Source organism: Cryptomeria japonica, chromosome 10, assembly GCF_030272615.1.
Source record: "Cryptomeria japonica chromosome 10, Sugi_1.0, whole genome shotgun sequence".
In the NCBI taxonomy this organism is placed as follows: Eukaryota; Viridiplantae; Streptophyta; class Pinopsida; order Cupressales; family Cupressaceae; genus Cryptomeria; species Cryptomeria japonica.
In genome coordinates this window covers 432,420,291-432,442,882 of record NC_081414.1, presented here as the reverse complement: position 1 = coordinate 432,442,882, position 22,592 = coordinate 432,420,291, and positions in this window count along the sequence as shown.

The window sequence follows — 22,592 nt, the reverse complement described above, 5'->3', positions numbered from 1 at the left end:
AAATGGGAGAAAACCATGGTGTCAATAGGAACGCACAAAATTTGTACTCTTCTAGAGTACGCCCGGTGAAGAGCCATCCCTGTTAGGAGATTACAAAGACACTGTTAGGTGCCACCTGGTTAAGGGATTTTATTTAAGGCTTGTCGGTGCCTTTACCCTATTAAAGGTATCCTGGTTAAAGGACTTAGAAACATCAACTAAGATGTCACCTGATTAAGGGATTTTACAAAGAGACCTGTTAAAGTCCACCTGGTTAAGGGATTTGAGTTGAAATGGTTAGAAAGAAACAGAAAGATGATCTACTAGATTAGCTACTGATAGCTTGATCAGATCATAGTGAAAATCATACTCTATCTGCACCGGTTATGTCTACTCTACACAACATCAATTTTATGATTATACCTTTGGCTCTGCACTCTGTCGATCCTCTGATCCTTGGCTCTACACTCTACTGGTCCTTTGACCCTTGACTCTGCACTCTTCCACTCCTCTGATTCTCAGCTCTGCACTTTTCTCATCCTCTAACTCTTGGCTCTGCACTCTGTCGGTCTACCTCATACACTCTCTGCTCTACTAAATCTTTTAACACTTCCTCTCACTCTACTCTGCACTTTGGATTGCCTTTCATAGGATTTTCTCTTTGCAAATTTTATGATCAAAAATGTTTGAATGAACTCAAAAATACTTTATACACTATCTGTCATCACCTTCAGGTGTTTCCTCAATCAAAGCAATCATAGATTTTGGAGGATTTCAAATTCAAAATCTCCCACTCTGTCTCTGCATAACCTGCAACAATTCTGCCAACTACTCAACTAATTTTGTCACCACATCCCCCAAAAATAGTGAATTCTAGGTTGAGTTCAATCTTTTAAATGCGAACCATAAAATCTACAAGTAATCATGGCCTAATTGCATGATGACTGAAGTGGGCTTTACCAACCTTTTGTTTGGCCTAGACTCAAGCTCACCAACTCACCTTTTTCCACCGCAACTGAATAATCGATCATCACTCTGAGATTTTAGGCAAACACTTATCTTCCTTCTTCTTGACTAGTCTACCAGTATACCACTACGCTCTTCATTGTCGATTCATCCCTTGATGTCGGTTTGCAATGCTTCTATCAAGTCTCTTCTCCTGTTTGCCAATGAGGTTCCAGTTTGCATACAACCTCAATCCTTCTTGCCTAAGTCACATTTTGTGACTTCATCATCATCAAAATGACCAACTTGAAGATCTGACCTCAACACCGATCTTCTTGAGTAACAGACCGGTTAGCTTAGTCTGTCTTCCCTTGAGCTGATTGAACCTTGATCACTTGTCTCTTATGCTACTTCCATGTTGTTTACAAGTCACCGCCTTTTCTACTGAGATACACCACTCCACCAGTTAGTGTAAGACATCAATGACAAATCTCAACAAATATACAAGTTCTCTGGATTAACCGGTTTTGTCAATGCAAACACCTTAAATTTAATTAATTTTATTAATCGAATTTAATTGCCTTTTATCGCATTATCGTTTAAATAATTACTTTATTTAATTGATTATTGTCTTATCTTTTGGCTAAATTAATTGAATTAATTAAGACACCCTCTAATTAATTAATTAATATCTCTTGTTGGGAACTTTATTAATTAATTCTTCCCCCCTTTTCTTATATTGAAAAAAATAAATACATTATTTATTTTATTTAATTCATGTCACCTCTTTCTTCCTAGCCTTTTAATTTTCAATTAAATAATTCAAATAATTTTATTTGGAGCACATAGCTCCTAAGTCTAACTCTCCTTTAACCCATCTTCTAAACCTAACCCACTAACCAACCATGGTTTCTAACCAACTTTATATTCCTAACCAACCCTATCCAAACAATGTGCATATTCATTATTTAATAAAATTGGAAAAGAATAAATATTTGGGTGTTTCACTCCCAAATTGACATGTGGCATCTCTTCCACTTCTCATCATGCTCATTAACACTTGTCCTTGGAGAGGACAATTATCACCTCTTGCATTGCCACTTTTCCTCAATTGGGACAAGTGGCACATTTCCAAGCAACCTTTCCTCTCCATTCATTCTATTTATTTCCTCATTTTTCCTTCATAATCCACCACCTTCATTTGCATAGAAAATTCATAATTTTAGTTTAATCATTCTCATTTGCATCCTATATCCACCATTTAGATCAATTTTCATCTGATATCAATCTTCATGGAGAAATTTTGAGCACCTATGGAAGTATAAAATCAAGCACATATTCAAATCAAAGGACAATCAAATCGAAGGAGACTTGAGTTTGTGCTTTTATTGCTTTTGTTATTTGCTTATTTAGTTTCCTTTTAAGTGTCCTAATCATGAGTGTAGGCTTGATAATTATGTACTTTAGATTGTCATTTTCATTTCAAACATTTTAGTTTGCTCACATTTTCACACTCACATTTTTGGCACTCCTAGTGGGACCCACTTCACGTGTCAATCTCACATTTTATTTTTCGTTTGTGTGTTTTTATTGTAGATTTCAGAATCTTGAAAACAAAAATGTGAGATATTAGGTTGATTTCCACTTTGGTAGAATTCATTTTGGCTCGCACATTTTTTTTAACCAAACCATGAGAATGTACTGTGAAACAACAGGAAAGCGAAGAAAACCCATAGGAACAAATTTTTGCGATCGTATAGACATATTTGATTTGTAGAAGACCCCTAAAAACCAAAACTTCTAACTTGTGTATTTTCAAGACTAGTAAAGAAGGGGTGATCAAATTACAAACATTGGGATTAAAATCAACCATGTGTCTTTTTGTTAGAGTAGAACACACTTTTATTTCTTAAGGGAATTAATCTTGTTTGCTATGTTTGGAAAAATTGCAATTGGTGTATTCTCTCCCCTCGCCTTCTACGAAACTTGGGTGATCAACCTTATAATTTTTCATTTTGTGTTAGATTAGATCCCTCAAAAGGTAGTATAAAAGTATACTCTCCTCTTGCGCTCCTGGGTGACCTTGGGTGTAAGAGAACATGTACTATCTTTCTAGAAAGCCTGCCTTGGTGGGAAAAAGTACTCACCCCAAGAGTGACTCAAAGCAGTGATTTTAATTTAGTTTAATATATAAATTGACAAGGACAAAAGCCCGAGTCTTCTTGGTGAAAAACATATTTTGATGATTCCCCTAGTATCCATATTTGTGTGAGATGCATTAAAATCCTCTAAAAAGGACTCAGATAAGCGCTTAAGTGAGTCATTACCAAATGAATAGCCATAAAGCCCCAAAATATTGACTAAACACCTTTGTTTTAGTGGCCAAAAACCCATACTTTATGGTTCAAAGAGTGTTGATTACACCCCAAAGATACTCTTCATGTACCCTTTGTAATGAGATAGGAACTCCTAAATTTTTTAAATCTTTGAGGTAATAGAGAAGGTGTGTCAGAGTTGTGGAGGGGAGAGAGTTCCACCTATTCTTTATCTATCCATTACATCTAAGGTATTATATTGTAAGAGCTTCATAAAGTAGTATCCATATTCCAAGGCTTAGGTTGTCAATTGCCTAATCTATTTTCATGTGAAAATCAGTAATTGTTATCACTTGAGGTAATCTAGGCCCTCACATTCCAATTGAGTAAGACAATTGCTTATATGTTTGATGTGTTTGTGCCACAAAAAAATCTTTTACCAAAATGAGTCAGAACAATCAGTTGTATAATCCAGTGAGTTCATAATCAAGTTTTTGCACCGTCAGTTATCCTCTATTCTAGTGAGTTTGCTACCAAAAAATATGGGTTTGGATCATCCTTTAGTGAGAAAGCTTGTTGCCAAAGCCAGTTTGTCACCACTGTCAAACTATGTGTTTGTTGTCACGAACTGCAAGAATATTGTCATAAATAGCGAGATTGCTTTGTGTTTTAGTGAGAATGAGTCTTTGCCTCGTTGTGTTATCAAATTTTTGAGTCTCAAGTCCATGTTATCATGCAATGAGTTTTCATTTTTGTCTAAGTAATATTTTAACACCTTTTCCATCATCATAATCATCTGCCTAGGTCTTGATTTTGTACCATCATAATTTTCATCCTTGTTTGTCATCATTAATCACCAAAGTCGCATCCTTGTTATCTTTTGCCTAAGTCAAGTATCAAACATTAGATATCAATTAATCCAAATATCAATCATCCAAGGTTGAACATTGAATTTCAATTCAATCAATCAATCTTTTCAATCAAAAGCAATCGGATCAATCATCTAATTAATCAACCAAATTAATTAATCAATCCTTCATCAATCATCTAATCAATCATCAAATCAGAAACCAGTCTTTCATCCACACTTGGTCTCATATCATAGAATTAGTACATAGCCTATATCTTAGTGACTATCATCACTTCCTCTTTGACTACATCATGTCTAGAGCTAGTCCTTATATTGTTGTATCATTTTCACTTCAAGCTAGAGGTTCAACTAACATCAATTTACTTTGTTGCTTGAGTGCATCGTCTTGAGTAACTTTCTAGTTGCATCATCTATCTGGCTTGTTAAACTCATCATTTAGAGTACCAAGTTTTCAATCAATCCTTTTGTTCAAATTAATTATTTTGTCTCATCGACCTTTTTATCAAATCAATCAAATTGAGCATCCCATTTGATCCTTGACTTTAGCGATCACATTTCATTAACACTTCATAGCTCATGCCCATAACAACTTGATCACATTCTAGATAGGTAATGGACCAACAACCTTCACAATTTGGAATAGGATTCCCTAGCTCACAACCAAATCCTAATTTAGGTATTACACCTATGGTGTCAGAAAATGTTCCTAACAATTATGACCAATTTAACCAAGTTGCAATCGATGATAAAATGGTGCAACTGACTTGCAAGTTGATCCTATCAATGCAATAGAGAGTTTCCTTAAGAACCTAGATAATGCTCAAATAGTAGAGGACATTATTGAGAGCCATAAGGACATTATCTTCACAAACATAGTCACACAAAGCATGACCATCTCCTCTTCAGTTATACTTGTGACTGTCAAGCCTCAAGAGCCACCCCAACAACCAACATCTTCTCCACCTTCATCTAAACTACCTCAACAATAGACACCACTACCACCACTTCAACAATAAGTCTTAGCATTGTCAATTCCAACCCAATTACAAGTTCAATCATCTGTGGTAACACTGCAACAAAATGTCCAATTTTCATCAATAAGATTACCACCTCTAGGCACTCTTGGAGGACATTATTATCCTTTTTTATGCCAATTTATCAAGATTTGCACCACATGAATCCTTAGGAGGAGTTATAAAAACAATTACACCATCAATGCAACTCACACATCAATTCCCATGATAAGTAAAATGCCTATGACTACCAATGTAGTCCATGTCACACCCTTTAAAAATCATTTTATGCAACCTATGAATTTATCTTCTACCCAAACACAAGCATGACTATTAGAATGCCAGGATATTTACCACCACCCATTACACGAGTTAAAATTGGGGGTATGAGTATTATCACACCCACATCAGTTGTTTCCCCCACCTGCGTAGTCTATTCTACAAGCTTCCAACATGCCGCAATATCAACCATAAGTGACTATGAAACTCATGGTATCACGCCAACATGTTAGCTACTTGCAAGTGTCCTCCACTTCCCATGTTGTGACAAATACATACCAACTATTAGGTGGTGCTAATCAAAATCCCCCATCTTATAATTAGGAAGTGAGTACTTATTATCCTACCTAATGTTGGGGGAAATTATCTTCAAGGTGGTACTCATCAATCAACATGTCCCAAAATCCTTTATACTAGTAGCAATGCATCATGCAACAACCGAATGTTGTTGCTTTCCAGCAACCGAAGTTAGTCCAATCACATGCACCTGTGTACCAGCAATTGTTGTTTATCAAAATGTTTAAAATTATCAACAATCACAACAACAACCTAACTATATCTAGTCGCATCCAGTTGTACATCAAATGTCACATTATCATCAAATGTCACATTATCATTCCCCCTTACCATCACCAGATCTATTTTTGGTCAACACTAAATGGGAGGAAATGAAGGCAACTCTCAAACCCTACAAGAAAGAAACTCTAAATGAGTTTTTAAATTCAAAGAGCTTTGTCCTTACCCTTTTAACAAATCAATCATTGCTATACCCTTCCATAGACACTTTAAAACACCAAAGTTTGATAAATACAAGGGGAAAGGTGACTCAATGCATCATACCAAAGAATTTATATGGTTTGTTAAGAAGTTTCATATTGTGATAATTATCTATTACAATTGTTTCCCAAAAGTCTCATTGGAATTTTCTTAGAGTAGTTTTCCAAGTTACCATTTTGTACAATTACTACATTTGTAGACTTGTTAGACAAATTTGTGGCACATTACTACTATAATATGGAAAATGATATTTCTATGCTCGATCTATGTCAAGCCAAACAAAAGGGAGGATAATCTCCTAGATTATATTCAAATGTGGAGAGACCTCGTTAGACATCTCCCATGCAAAGTCCCTAAATTTTAATTGGTCCCAATTTTCATCAGTAATCTTCATCCAAAGCTTGGGTATCACATATGTTTAAATTGCACAAGCATATTCCATGATATCAATGTCCAAGGTACCATTGGTTGAAAAATGCCTTAATCAATGAGGGGGTGATAAAATATACAAGGATCATTCAGATAAGCCAAACAATGATAAATCAAAGTATTGGAACAAGAATAAGAACATTGTCAGAGATGGAATGACTGATTCTAAGACCGTTCAAATGATTTTGGTTGCCAAACCACCACCACAACAAACTCGTATCACTCCTCCATAATAAATATATGTTAATCATTCCCCATCAATACTCGTTAATCCTCAATAGTAGGCACAGCATACTTTAACAAACCAAACTAATGCTATTGCAATCTCTCAGGGTCCACCAAAACAAATAGGTCACACCAATCCAAAACGTCATTTCACCCCTTTGGGCGAACCCATGGATGTTGTCTTTTTAATAATGGAGCAATATAATTTGGTTGTATATCCACAACCACAACAATTTGATGAATCCAAAACCAAACTTGATTGGTATAATTAAAATGAGTATTGCATCTTCATTTCAAAGGAAATTCTACAAATAAGTACATGAAACTAAAGAATTTGGTTCATGACCTTATTGATGCAAGGGAGATTTATGTTGACCCCACTACAGGAAAGTACCCAAATGTCAACTTAGGTATTTACAAGAATGCTTTCCCTAAACATCAGGGAGAAGCTAGAACATTTGGTTTGGGTTAGTCCAATACAATAAATCACATCAATTATAACACAATTCCATTTTATTACAATTACACTATTGGTTGTATCTCTTATTTTGAAGGTCACATTAACATGATTCATGTCAAAGGGGTAGATACTCAATGTACAATAACTACTAGAAGAGCTCGTATGACAATTCCAAGTCTTGCAACCCCTACTCCTCCTCAAGCTCAGGTTCCCATGTAGTATGATATTATCAAGCATTTAGGGAAGACTCCCACACAAATTTCCATCTTAGACCTATTCAAGTCATCACCCCTCCACCAAGAAATTCTTACCTGCACTCTGCAAAAGACCGTGTGTCAAGTAACATTGACCCCACTTAATTCCAACCCATGGCCATACATTTCGCTTCTACATATCATCTTAGCTTTACCCAATCTGACACTATGGTTCTTGATCCTAAATATGTCTGCCTATTAGATATTGAGGCAATTGTGAAAAAGTACAAGGTAAAATGAGTCCTAATTGATAATTTTTTTGCCTTAAATATTTGTATGCTTAATTTTGTCACTCAAGTGGAGTACAGTGTCACAAATATGCACAACCAAATCATTACAATCAAGGCCTATGATAATTCTAAAAGGAGTTCAGTTGGAATGATAAATCTTCCTATTTAGGTGGGTCCAGTGATGTAGAACATATTGCATCACATTGTTGATCTTGACCTTCCATTTAAAATCCTCTTCGATGGCCCATGGATTTATGCCACAAAATTTGTCCCATCGACCTTCCATCAATGCCTAAAATTCCCATACCAAGGCTGTGAAATCACTATCCAAGGAGACTCTCAGCCATTTGAGTATTGTTGTACTCTCAAAGCCTCGTTACCCTATTCGTATCATTGCCCTGAGATAGACATCGGAACCCCTCATTGATGAGCCTATAAATTGACCATATTATTTCTTGTTTTATGATACTTTAACTTATTTTTATAATGTCCTTCCAAGCCATTTCCAAACATTACCTTGGTTTTGTAAAGCATTAACTAGGATTAATGGTGTTTGATATGCATATGTGTGTCTAGCTAGTTGATGCTAAATGGTAATAAAATATTATAATAAATGGTTATTGTTGAATGTAAAGTACTTTGGAATAATTAACATGTTTTTGAGTGTTTTGAGTCGTTCATACAACTAGAAGAAAGGAGGAGCAAGTTGGCAATTGACAGATGTGGCAGTTGACTGAAAGTGCAGAAAAAGTCAAAAGACCAGTTTCAGTAAAATGGGAATATCTCACTCATTTTTTAACGAAATTAAGATTTTAAAAATGATCTAGAAATATTAAAAGGATATCTAAAAAGGGTTTAAACTATTTGATGTGATTCACAATATTTGATGAGCATCATTCAACAAAATTTGATTAAGACAAACTAGCATATTTCTAGGCAACAGTTAAGGATTGAGTTCTAATTCAACTTGGACTCTTCTACCTCTTCATGAGTTCATTTATTTGGAGTTACTAAAGTCAAAGAACATTGGAGAAGCTTGTGGAAACAATATTTTATGACTCATAAATAATTTTAACATGTTTTGTACATAGTAGTACTTGACTTAATAGGCGGGAATGGAGTAGAAGCTTATGAAATTCTTGCCTCATGGACAATTCAGGGATGGATCCCAGTCACCCAGGCTTGCTGGCAGAATGGATATTTAGGGGGAAGTAGATTCTAAGGACGGTATGGACCTGATAGCTAGGTTGCAGGTGGACTCGGGTGACAAGGCCTCTAGGTCTAAGATTCCAAGAGAGAGCATTCATGGCGAGTCACAGGCTCCTTAGACGGAGAAACCTTTTATGGGTAAAACGGAGTGGGTTTTCAATTTGGTGCAATGACCAATTGATGGGCCTCTTTGTTTGGGGTAAAATCGGTTGGGAAATATTCCTTTCCCCCAGTTGTTGTTATTTCTTACAATAACAACAGTAAGGTTTCTCTTGAGATCCCTGAACAAGTTATTGATCATAATATTGTTGTTATGGATATGACCCTTGTGGGAAAATTTTCAGGCCCAAGACCTAATATTGATCTAGTTAGGGTGTTTGGTAGTAAAAAGTGGAAGCTTAAGGGTCAGTTTGAGACTTCGTCCCTTCTGAGTGGGTTCTTCTCTTTTGCCTTCTCTTGTGTTGAGGATATCCCTATCATTCTATGTGGTGGACCTTGGGTAATGGGGTGGTCCTCTCTTACCTAAATAAATGGACCCCTAATATAGATATGTTTGATTCTTTCTTCAAAGTTGTGCTTGTGTGGGTCAGGCTCCCTAGACTTCTGTTGGAATATTGGCATGAGGATATCTTCAAAGGTATTGTTGAATATTTCAAGGAACTATTGTCGATCGACCCTATGACAGTTGTTAGGAAAAGGATGGACTATGCTCATATTTGTGTTGGGATTTGTTGATCTAAGGATCTCCCTCCTTTGATAGATCTTGTATCTAAGTTGGGATTTCTCTCTCAGACCATTGAATATGAGTTGCTGCCTTTTGTCTGTTTTGTATATAAAAAGATGATCATAGGGAAAAAAGATACCCCCAAAATGCTAACAAGGTTGTTTCTAGACCCAAAGACACTAGGGTTTGGAAACCTAAATTCTAGCAGAATGAGAAGGGAGAAGAGCCAACAGAATACATGAATGAGGAGACCTCTAGTAACCCTAAAATTAAGCCAAATGAGAAGGGAGAAGAGCCAGTAGTGATCTTGAATGAGGAGGGTTCAAGTAACCATAAATAAGATATCCAAGTTGGGATAAAGTCCCCTTGCCCTTTTCAAGAAGCTATGAAGACGGTCCCTGAGGAGGATGGATCAAAGGTGGTTTCCTCTGAGCATATGGAGGCTAAGATTGGCAATGTCAATTTGAATGTGGATGCAAGTGGTGAAAAGAATAAGAGTGATTATTTAGAAGAGGGGGAAGTGTTATTCCAACTATCTAATGATGTTGGGTCCACAAATATTATTGAGTGATAAAGGCAGTGATTTGGTGGGTTTGGTCTGTTCAAAGGGCCAACTAGACAATACTTTTAAAGATCAACAATCCTCACCTATGATAGGATCTTCCTTTGGTATGTCAATGATTGAGGGTTTTATACTAGAGGTATCCTCAACCCTAAACTACAATGGTATTCAGTCAATTATGGATCCAAATACTATAGTTTTAGACATTGCTCAATCTCCAATGGCTGAGCAGAGTAGAGATGAAAAAAGAATATTAACCTTGAAGATATTGAGTTTGATGAGGATATGTCCTATACAAAAGTTGTGAGGAAGAAGAAAATGCAGCTAATCTCTAGAATGGGAGTTTCCACTAGAAACAGAGCTAGAGTGGATTGTGGGCCTCCACAAAGTGCAAGTAGGAAATCCACCAAATGGCAAAGAGAGCAGGAGTGCCTCCAAAATATTGTTGATGGGTCACAGAGGATAATCCTTGAAAGTCTCTTCCGTTCTCCTAGTAAGAAATGAAACTTTTATCTTGGAATATTAAGGGACTTAATAGTTCCCATAAACAAGACATTGTTCGTAATTTTGCTAGGGATCATAGACCGGATATTCTTCTTATTGAAGAAACTAAGATGCCTAAGGATAGAGTTGAAAAATTAATTTTTTTCAAGTTTTGTGAATCCCAAGGGAGTAGTTCTAATGGTGCTTCTAGGGGAGTTGTTACTTAATGGAATTCACAATTTGTTCAGGGTATCCCATTATGTGATGATGGCAACCATGTTGCCACTTTGTTCAAGCACACTAGAGATGGGTTTTCTTGGATTCTATCTAATATTTATGCCCCCAATAATAAGGTTTCTAGAATGATATTTTGGGTGAATCTTTACTCTTTTTGAAGAAACCACTATGATATTCCTTGGCTTATTATGGGAGACTTTAATACCCCTCTTCAAGAGTCTGAAAAGTGTGGGGGCTCCCAAATTCAACTGGATAGCAAACAGGATTTGGCTGATTTTATTAATGATCAGTACCTTATAGCTCTAGATCTTTCGGGAGATAACTATACTTGGACGAATAGAAGGGTGGGTGATGAGATTAGTCAAGTGAGGTTGGATAGGTCCCTCATCTCCATAGACTGGTTGCTTCATTATTTTTGCTCTTTGAAAGCTATGTCTAGAGTCAGTTTTGATCACTATCCCATAAGTTTTGTGGTAGAACCTAAAGGAGGGAGAAGGAGATTCCATTTTAGATTTGAAAATATGTGGATCTCTCACTCGATCTTGCATAACTGCATAAATAATTAGTTGGATGTTGAGATTAATTGGATTGCGATGTTTCACATTGTTAAAAAGCTCATAATTGTTGAGGAAAAGGTCAGAAAGTGGAACTAGGAAATCTTTGGTGACACTTTTATGATGAAATTGGCTCTCCAGTCTGAGTTGAGCCTTATCCAAGAGAAAATTCAAAGAGAAGGATATGTAGGGGATAATTTTTCTAAGGAAAGTGACATTCTGTTAAGATATCGCAATGTTATTTCAAGAGAGGAGTTGTTTTGGAAGAACGTTCTAGGTCTCTTTGGTTACATGCTGGAGATAAAAAAAATACCAGATTCTTTCATATCTCTACTTTGAAGCATAAATATACTAATAGAATTGATCATATTATGAAAGATGGGATTAAAATTGAGTGTGAGGAAGATATTAGTAAATCTTCTAAGGATTGTTTTGCTAACTTGTTAAAGGTTGATTCTTTGCTGGACTTGGAGGCTCGGAACAGTCTTGTTGATTCCATCTTGAATATTTTGACCGCTAATTAGAATAGAATGTTGGCTATTATTCTTTCTAATGAAGAGATAAAGAAGGTTGTTTTCTCCTTTGATGGTAACAAGGCTCCTGGACTGAATGGCTTCCCCATGTTCTTCTTCTAGAGCTTTTGGGATATTGTGAAGGCTGATGTGTCTAGTGCTATTAAGGAATTTTTTGGGGCTCGGTCTCTACTTAATGAACTCAATACTAGCTTTATTGTTCTTATTTCAAAAAATAAAGGAGCCAATTCTCTAGATTCTTATCACCCTATCAGCTTGTGTAACTCTTTTTATAAAATCATATCTAAGGTGTTGACGACCAGACTTTTGGGGATTCGACCTCTTTTGATTTCTCCTCAACAAAATGGGTTTGTGCATGGGAGACAGATACTGGACTCCATTATTACTGTCCATGGGAATATTCACTCCTTGATTATCTCTAAATCTCAAGGTTTTTGGTTGAAACTTGATATTGTGAAGGCTTGTGATAGGGTCAATTGGGCATTCCTTAAGAAAATCCTTGCTGCTTTTGGCTTCTCTGACAGGGTCATTAGTCTCATTTGGCAGCTTATTTCTACATCTTCCATGGCTATTATTTTTAATGGGTCACCCTCCCATTTTTTCAATACCTCTCGTGGCTTGAGACAAGGAGACCCAATTTCTCCTATCCTGTTTACTATCATGGTGGAGAGCTTGGGAAGATTTATTTAGAAATAGGTTGGTAATGGTTCCTTATAAGGTTTGAAACCTTCTTCTGCTGCTCTCATTTGTTCTCATCAGCAATTTGTTGATGATACTATCTTGATGGGGAGCTCAACTATCAGAGAGGCTAGAGTTATTACATCTCTACCCTAAGTATTTATGAATGGGCTTCAGTTCAGTTGGTAAATAAAGCCAAAAGCTCCATCTTCTTTATCAACACCCCTGAGGCTAGACAGAAAATGATAGCTGATATCATTGGCTGCTTGGTTATAATGTTCTTTTCAACCTATTTGGGATTACCTTTGGTTTCCAAGCCTCTTGATTCTATCTAGCTCTCTCTAATTAATAGATTTAATAGGAAGTTGGCGGGTTGGAAAGGTTCCTTGTTGAGCTAGGTTGGGAAAGTCCAACTTTTAAGGTCTACTCTTCAAAACTTATCAGTGTATGCTCTGAGCTTATTCAAGATCCCCCCTAAGTTTGTTGATATTATTGAGAAAATTCAAAAACCTTTTTTATGGTTTGGGGTGGAGGAGTGGAAAAGAATCCCTTTGGTGGCTTGGGAGAGTGTGTGTAAACCTAGGACATTTGGAGGTTTGGGGCTCAGGAGTATCAAATATTTCAATTTTTCTCTCCTTGCTAAGAAAGTTTGGAGGACCTTTGGATGTAGACATGAATGGAACACCCTATGGCATAATAAGTACCTTCATAATTTTTTAGAACTTTTAGGCATTCCTCAATTCTCCACATCTCCTTATCGGATCTCATCTTTGGAACAATATCATCAAGGCAAGGCATGTTGCTCTTTTGGGGTCTTGTTGGAAGTTGGGAAATGGCATAAGTATTTTGTTGTGGGATGACTATTAGATTGGTAAGTTCCCACTGGATTCTGATCCTATTTTGGGGGTTTTCAAAGAAGATTGTATTGCTTCTTTTGGTTTGAAGGTGGTGGATTATTGGGTTGATGGGAGGTGGGTTAATCTATCCTTGGTCAATCCTACCCTTGGGCCCCTGTAGTCCTCTTTGAACTCCTTTTCTTTGGAGAATGTGAACTCTGAGGATATGATGGTGTGGAGGTGCTCTTCTTCTGGTAATGTTTCTATTGCTTCAATGATTTGGTTATCTGTTAATTCTACTTGTATACTTTTGTCTAATTTTTCCTTGGTCGGAGTTCTATTTTTTCTTCCTTGCATCTTCCACATTGCAGTTCAAGTCACGTTATTCGGGTTTTCTTTTTCCCATTCCCAAGGTGATGAGAGATGTTGACACATGGCAAGTTACTTTGTTGCTCTCAACTAGTGGGCCCATGTCTCTAAAAGGTGTTGGCATTTGTGCTACGTGGCAGATTCTCACGAGGTGCCTTATGCATTTTTGTTTCATTCGTAGGGAGCTCCCTCTTGATGCCATGTTACATTGGAAGCAATCGTCAGGTGAGCTATTTTTTTTTTGAAGTAGTGGGACATTTGTTGCCAAAAACATGTGGTTGAATAATGGTTGCAGGCTCTCCCTTTTTGATCTACTATTGGGAGATTTGGTAGCAATTGTGCTAGAAGCCGAAGTTGTCTTAGTCTAGCTTCTGATAGGGTTTTGTGTGGTTGCTAATGACACTACCTGCAGGGTTTTGATTTTTGGTTTTATTTCTTGGTTTTCTCCACCAGGTCATTGGTTTCTTATTATTTATGTTGGAAATTCAGAGGAATTGATTATGTGTTGTATTGATGTTTGTCATTGATGTCAACACTAGTTGTTTTGTTGTCTATCAGCTTCTGGTGGAATGGTTGGTTTATGATGTTGATCTAGAGATCCTCTCTGGTATACTCTATTTTGTGGAATTGGTTTGGATTGGTTATTCATGTATTTATGTTGTGTATCATATTTAGTTCGTTCGGGATTTGATGATTTGGATGCTATCATATGTTTGAGTAAGCCTTTTGGTTACTGGTAAGGGTTTTATCGGCAGCGCTTTGTTGAAGATCTTTTGATGAATCCAATAATTGGTGTTAGTACAGCTTCGAGAAGGTTATCAGGATGTTGATGGTTATCATGTTTGTGTTCCAGTTGTTCATGGTGTTTCATTTGGCTTATGGTGACCTATTTTAGGTCTGGTGGTTATTTTGTTAGGTTATGGACCGGTTTATGTAATTGATACTCCCGATGTATCACCAGTTGGATTTATTATTTGGTTTATGTTGTTTTGGTATTAGGATGACTTGGTTTATCATTGGTTTGTGGGATTATGTAATGGGTTTATTGTATTATCTTTTAGGTGGCCAAACTAATTGTTTAGGTCTCGGGTTGGTATAAATATGATGTAAGATCTCTTTGTAGATCGTGGTCTTATGGGTTATGGGATTATCTGTATATGAATAATGTTGTAATCATATGCAGAGGTTTTGGTAGATCATAGGTGATTGAATTGGATTTGTGGAAGAGGTTTAAGACTTCTGATATTGAGCTTAACCAGAACTGTACTCAGGCATAGGAGATGCTAGACTTGCAGTTCAATCTTCACTCCAGATTATAGTCCGATGTTTTCTATAGTCAGTAAGACTCCTTTTGTGATGAGCAGTGTCCTCTAGGATGTTGGCCTTCCTGCATGTGCAGGCCCCTTATTGTAATATTTATTCATCTGATTAATGGATAGATATTGTGGGTCTCCAATCCCGGCGTGGTTTTTCCTCTTTGAGGTTTTCCACGTATAAATTTGTGGTGTTATGGTGTTCATCTTTGTGGTTGCATTGTTTCTTATTGATTTATGCTTTTATGTTTACCGGTTGCTAAGTTGTTGTGTTAGTAAGCTTAAAAACATTCAAACTGGTAGAACATTGAATCATCCCCCCTCTTAGTGTTCTTAGATTCCAACAATTGGTATCAAATCTTGGTTCCTCAGAGTAAGTCTAATAGCTTGAGGAAGATCCTGTATCCAAAATCTATGGAGATAAGTTTGAGGAAGGAACTTCAAGTATCTCTTGAAGACTATGATGTTGAAAGGTTGAGGAACATGAAGTTGCAAGGTGAGTTGAGATCTGCAAAGGAATTCATTTTTACTCTATAGGAGAGGTTGTCATCTGCACAAGCTAAAAGGAATGAACTTTGTGATCAATTATAAAATCAAGATGATGGAGAGAAGAATTCTTTAAAAGAACAATGTCAAAAGTTGAGTCGGGAGAATGGTGTCATGAAGAATGAAATGCAAGCTATAACCATGAGGATGTCCAATGAGATTGAAGACCGGAATAAGAATGAAGAAAATCTTGTTATATCTCTGAAAGACAGATCTGAGGAATGCATTAGGTTGGCGCATGAGAATGATATGTCAAGAACTGAATTGGTGCAATCACAAAACAATAAGCAAGAGTTGGAAATAATAGTAACATTCTTAAGAAGTGAACTAGATGCTGCAAATGAATACAAAAAAAAGTTAAAGGTTAGTTCTGCTAAGCTTGATGAACTATTGAAGGATCAAAGGGACACTGGAGACACTAGAGGTCTTGGATTTGAGCATGGTGAAAGCTCTGGTACTGCAAATCAGGATGACACGTCTAGTCAGAAGGTCAACTGGAATCAAAGGTCACTGGTAAGGAAACTCAATGCACCCAAATTAAATGGTAGATACTTTGTTTGTAATAAGTTTGGTCATAGAGAAATCAATGTAAGAATAGAGAAAATCATAATCATAATGCAATTCCTGGTTAGTGTTCAAATTGTAAAAAGTATGGTCATAGGACATAAGATTGTAGAATGAATGTGAAATGCCATGCATGTGGAAAGTTTGGACATGTGGCTAATCAATGCAGGTCAAGGAATGATCAAGGATACATTAAAGAAATTCAGAAAAATAATGTCACTTGCTATGCATGCAATAAAATGGGACATATTGCTAAATTCTATAGAAGCAAGAACAATTCGGTAGGAAATGATGAGAAAGGTAAATAGATGGTTGATGATATTCAGAAGGAGAATGAGAGGAAATGGGTTAGGAAATTTGAAGATCAACTGGCAGAGACAAATAACCCAGTTACTCAACCGGTAGAGAGAAATGTTCCTTCACTGGCAGGAAACTCATTCGATAACTAAGGCATTTGCCTTAGGGGGAGGCAAATTGATAACAGATCTTGCATTACTCCTGGTAAGTGCTCTGAAAGCCTATTTCAAATTTTGGAGTAGTCAGTTTGAAGGTTAATTGACAAAGATTTGTTGGATCTTAGATCTTGGATCTAGTTTGGTTTACCAATAAGTCACTTTATGAGTTATGGTTTGGTCATACACCTACAGTTAAGTATTTCAAAATCTTTGGTAGTGAATTGGAAGTTTAATCCTAGATGTGATGAAGAGATATTTCTTGGTTATTCTAATGAAATCAAAGCATATAGATGTTATAATAAGAGATTGCAGAGAATTGTGGAGAGTGCAAATGTCAAGATGGATGATCAGTACTAAGGTCAAATCAGAATTTATGAGAGAGAACTAGAAGTGCAGATGATCATAACTAAACTAATAGCACCTATACCGGAATAATGTTGAACCAGTTACCTCGACTGTATCAGAAAATTCAACAGTAACTGAAAATCAGAGCAGAGGAACAAAAAGTCAAAAAACTCCTCGGTATGTAACGTTAAATCATTCAAAAGATCATACCATTGGAGAAGAAGGTTGGCAACTGATGAGGTATGTTTAATTTATCAAATTGAACCAGCATCAATGGATAAAGCTTGTAAAGATGAATGTTGGATGAGAGCTATGGAAGAGGAATTGGATCGGTTAGAAAAGGACAACACATGGACTTAGATGTTATTGGAACCAAGCTTGATTGGTTTACAAAGGATATTTTCATAAGGAAGGAATTGATTATGTTGAATCCTTGCTCCGGTAGCTAGGATTTTTAGATATTTTCAGGGAATTTTAGGTATGGTTTTTGTTTTATGATGACTTTACACTATGAGCATGTTCAAATGTGGATAGGGCTAGAATTATAGGTAACTGGATAGGCCCATCGGGTGAAGCTTTCTTTCTTGGAAAGAAACTTGTATCATGGATAAGAAAGAAGAAGTCATGTATTTCTTTATCTACTATTGAAGCTGAGTATGTTGTTGCTGCTACTAACTGTACACAAGTTATATAGATGAAGAAAATGTTGAAGGATATTGTATATGGTGAAAATGGATTAACAATATTGATGAAAGACTAAATAAATTCAACCACAAAACCCTAGCCTTACAACAACAAAGATCCACCATAACATATGAAGATTACCTAAGACAATGCAAATCAAATGAAATCACAAAGATTATACCATCACATGTCCAATAGGGTTTGGATCTCCATTCTTCCTATCTCCATTGATCTTGCTTGATATATTTGCTCTCAGATTTTATGTGCACAAGAGCTCAACAAAGAATGGAAATGTGGTTGCAAGTAGGCTTGATTGCATATGCAAGTTCGAAAGTGTAGTCAGGGCTAAATGCATAGTGAGTTAGTTAGGGTGCATAGATTGATTAGGGTTGATAATGAAGGAAGCATCTCCTTATATAGAAGACACTATATGAAATGGGAGGATAAGATTGAGAGGTGTAAAAGATAAATGGTCGGCTATGATTAGAGGGTAGGTAGAGGAAATAAGAAAATAATAAGAGGGTAGGTAGTGTAGGAATTAAGAGATGAATGACATGTGTCATGGGTAGAAAAGGTTAATGAATTAATTAAATAAATAAAGATTTAATTAATTAATATAAGAAGTGGGATCAATTAAATAAATAAGATATTTAATTTAAGAAAATGATAATTTAAATAAATAAATGTATTTATTTAAATGAGAAATAACGCTAGAAGAGGATAAATTAATTAATTAAATAAATAAAGATTTATTTAATTAATAGAAGAATTAGGATAAAATAATTAAATAAATAAAGTTATTTATTTAATTAGACATGACAATTTTAGGTGTCTACAGATATAAGGGTAGATTGTAATGAACCAATAGTTATTTAATGTGATAACTCTGCTACAATTGAGATATCAAAGAATCTGATATTTCATTCTAAGAAGGAGAAGGTAGAAGCAAATCAAGTCAGATTGGTTTGAGGAATCATTTGAGTACTTCAGAGATAGATTGGGAGTTTCTACCCCTCTAGTAGAGACCTGGGTGATGCTCATTGGCATTAGTCTGGTATGCATTTACAAAGCTACTATTCACTCCAGATTGATGTGTTGGTGCTACTACTCAGAGGGAGTAGTCAACTGTGTGGTTCAGAGGATTTATGATTTTCCTTTGATGTTTATGTCAAATTTTTGGCATTGATGTCAAAGGGGGAGAGATATTTTGTGAAAAAAAGAGCTTAACTAAGATATCAATCTAAGGGGGAGATTGTTGGCACAAGGAGGAGGAACAAAAATTCAGATTGGTTGTATCCCATTGGGGGAGTTTGGTCTATGTCTAGTTATCTGGTTCAGAACTTCATATCATCTTGGGGAGATTGTTAGATGTCTTCCATTGGGGGATAATTGTTTGGCGTTTCTTGGCACTTGGATGTTTTTCACATCTAGTGTTCCTATCAATGCCAAAGGGGGAGAATGTTGGCAATTTAGAGGAATTAATTAGGTGTTGCATTGATGTTTGTCACTGATGTCAACACTAGCTATTTTGTTGTCTACCATCTTCCGGTAGAATGGTTGGTTTATGATGTTGATCTAGAGATCCTCTTTGGTATGCTTCGGTTTGTGGAATTGGTTTGGATTGGTTATTCATGTGTTCCTGATGTGTATCACATTCAGTTGGTTCGAGATTTGATGATCTGGATGCTATGATATGTTCTAGTAATCCTTTTGGTTACCAGTAAGGGTTTTACTGGCAACGCTTTATTGAAGATCTTTTGATGAATCCGATAAGTGGTGTTGGCATGGCTTCTAAAAGGTTATCAGGATGTTGATGGTTATCATGTTCATGTTCCAGTTGTTCGTGGTGTTTCATTTGGCTTATGGCGACCTATTTTAGGTCTGGTGGTTATTCTGCTGGGTTATGGATTAGTTTATGTAACATGTTGGTTGATACTCCTGATGCATCACCAGTTGGATTTATTGTTTGGTTTATGTTGTTTCGGTTTTAGGCCGACTTGGTTTATCATTTGTTTGCAGGATTATTTAACAAATTTATTGTATTATCTTTTAGGTGGCTAACCTAATTGTTTAGGTCCTGGGTTGGTATAAATATGATGTAAAATCTCTTTGTAGATTGTGGTCTTATGGGATATGGGATTATCTATATGAAAATAATGTTGTAATCATATGCAGAGGTTTTGGTCGATCATAGGTGATCGAATTGGGTTTGTGGAAGAGTTTTAAGACCTCTGGTATTGAGCTTAACCGGAACTATACTCAAGGATAGGAGATGCTACACTTGCAGTTCAATCTTCACTCCAGATTGCAGTCTGATGTTTTTTGTAGTCAGTGAGACTCCTTTTGTGATGCACAGTGTGCTCTAGGCTATTGGCCTTCCTGCATGTGCAGGCCCCTTATTGTAATATTTATTCATTGGATTAGTGGATAGATATTGTGGGTCTCCAATCCCACCATGGTTTTTCCTCTTTGAGGTTTTCCACGTATAAATTTGTGGTTTTATGGTGTTCATCTTTGTGTTTGCATTGTTTCTTATTGTTATATGCTTTTATGTTTATTGGTTGCTAAGTTGTTGTGTTAATAAGGTTTAAAATATTCAAACCGGTAGAACAGTAATTCACCCTCCCCCCTCTTAGTGTTCTTGGATTCCAACAATTTAAAGGATGCTTTTTGCTTTGTAAGGGCTCATAATTTTGGGAAGAAGAATATAGACAATTGCTAGCATAATTACACATTTAATTTGTAATTGTTCTTTTGAGACTGATAATGAAACTGTGTCTTTGGCTTTATGATCATCATATTTCAGTGTGCAAGAACATCTTTTTGTGCATTTTTGTAATTCTGTATAACTTCAGGGATATGTGCTATAAGACTGCAAATTAAACTATGTTTTGTGAACTTGTTATCTAGTGGATAAATGGAACCTATTGCTTTATGTTGAATGAGTTGTTGTTTATATTTCAATTTCAACTTTTTGGGCATGTAAATTATTGAATGGGCCTTAGAGCTGCACTTTGGGAAGTTTCTTTGTGCTTGTAGTATACTAAAATCACTTTCAGCGTATCATTATAGAATAGTTTTGTTTTAAGTTTTCCTTCTTTCCCTTTCCTCCCCTATATATATATAAAGAGTCAGCTTCTAAATATTTGGAGGTTACTCAGTGAATACGCACAGGTCCCCCATCTCTGAGTTTTCCATAAGGCTATTTTCATAGGAGTAATTTTATTAATCAATGGTTTTATCCATGGCAAATCCAAGCTTATTATTACCACCCCTAGTTATGGTCCAAGTAGCATAAGGAGTTGGAGCACAAATCCCTATCCAAACAGCTCACATTCAAATGTTAGTCCCTCTGAGGAGTTTTGTCACTTGGGATAATGGAAGTCCTCTTATTGCGCCAACCCCTCCTACTCAATGGGGTTCTATCCTTACTTCTGCATTAAAAGTATTGCCGAAATTCACCAGGGATGGTTCTAAGACCCCCAAGGAGCATTTACAAGATGTGGTTGACGTGTGCACTGTACACAACATCACAGAAAAAAATGTATCATTACAATTTCTTGCAGCCTCTTTCAAAGGAAAAACACAAGATTAATAGAAATCTCTCATGTTGAACTTAATAGGAAGTTGGGACCAACTAGGAGGTCATTTTTTTGAATGATTTACCAAGAAGGGAGATATATCTTCTCTTATGCAACAAATGATAACAATAAGAAGGGTTCCACAATAGGTTATAACTGACTTCAACACCAGATTCCAGAAGACATGGCAGAGAATACCCTTATCTACCCAGCCCCCGACGGATATGGCTTTTGTGTTCTAGAATGGTGAGGATATCCCATAAGGATACATTCATGGGAGCCCTTTCCAATTGCTCCACTATATCAAGAATGGTGAGAATGGAAGCCTTGGACTCTTTGGCCTTATAAGGTACAAAACCCTTTGCCTTTTGGGGATTGAAAACCACAACTAGTTGTTACGCCGAGTTTTTTGTATTTTCCCTTTGCAGTTGAATTACAGGTTCTCCTGTAAACCAATGCTTAGAATGGAGGTTATAATAAGATTGTACCTATGACATCTTAACAAATGAGGTGGAAGCATCATTTGTGAGAATGGCCTCCTCTTCTTCCATCCATGAAAAAGAGAGCATGGTCTGGAGCGATCTAGGCCTCTTATTCCATCGACATACCTTGCATCTGAGTAGTCAGTGAGCCATTATCCATACGCAAAGAAGCATAGACCCCAACATCGGGGATCATTCATTGACTTCTCTGCTCTGTGATCTTCTATTGTAGATTCCCTCTGGGGCAATTCTATGGCACGCGAGCATCATTGAAAGGAAAGCACCAAGAGTTGGTATCATCAGCTAGATTATTCTAGCCAACAATCAACTCTTTGTGCTCTTAGAAGATTTTATTGTAGGGAAGCTTCCTCTTAGGCCACCCATGCTGGTTTTCCTAGAACTAACAAGCCAGACACCCAAGCCACCATCTTCGGGCACTTCTGCCCTCAATCCATGTAAATGTACCTAAACGCTTAGCAAGAAAGCACTTCCACTTCTTCTCCCCTGGCCGTAGAGGTAAATGACATGAAGAATTTTCTTAGAACTTTTTCTAATAATATGATTAACCTCAAGAGGCAATAGGCTCCTACTAAACTCCCTTTCCAGAACTATCAAGGTGGGAGACCTCCTTACCAGCCAAATTAGTATCAGGGTGGTATA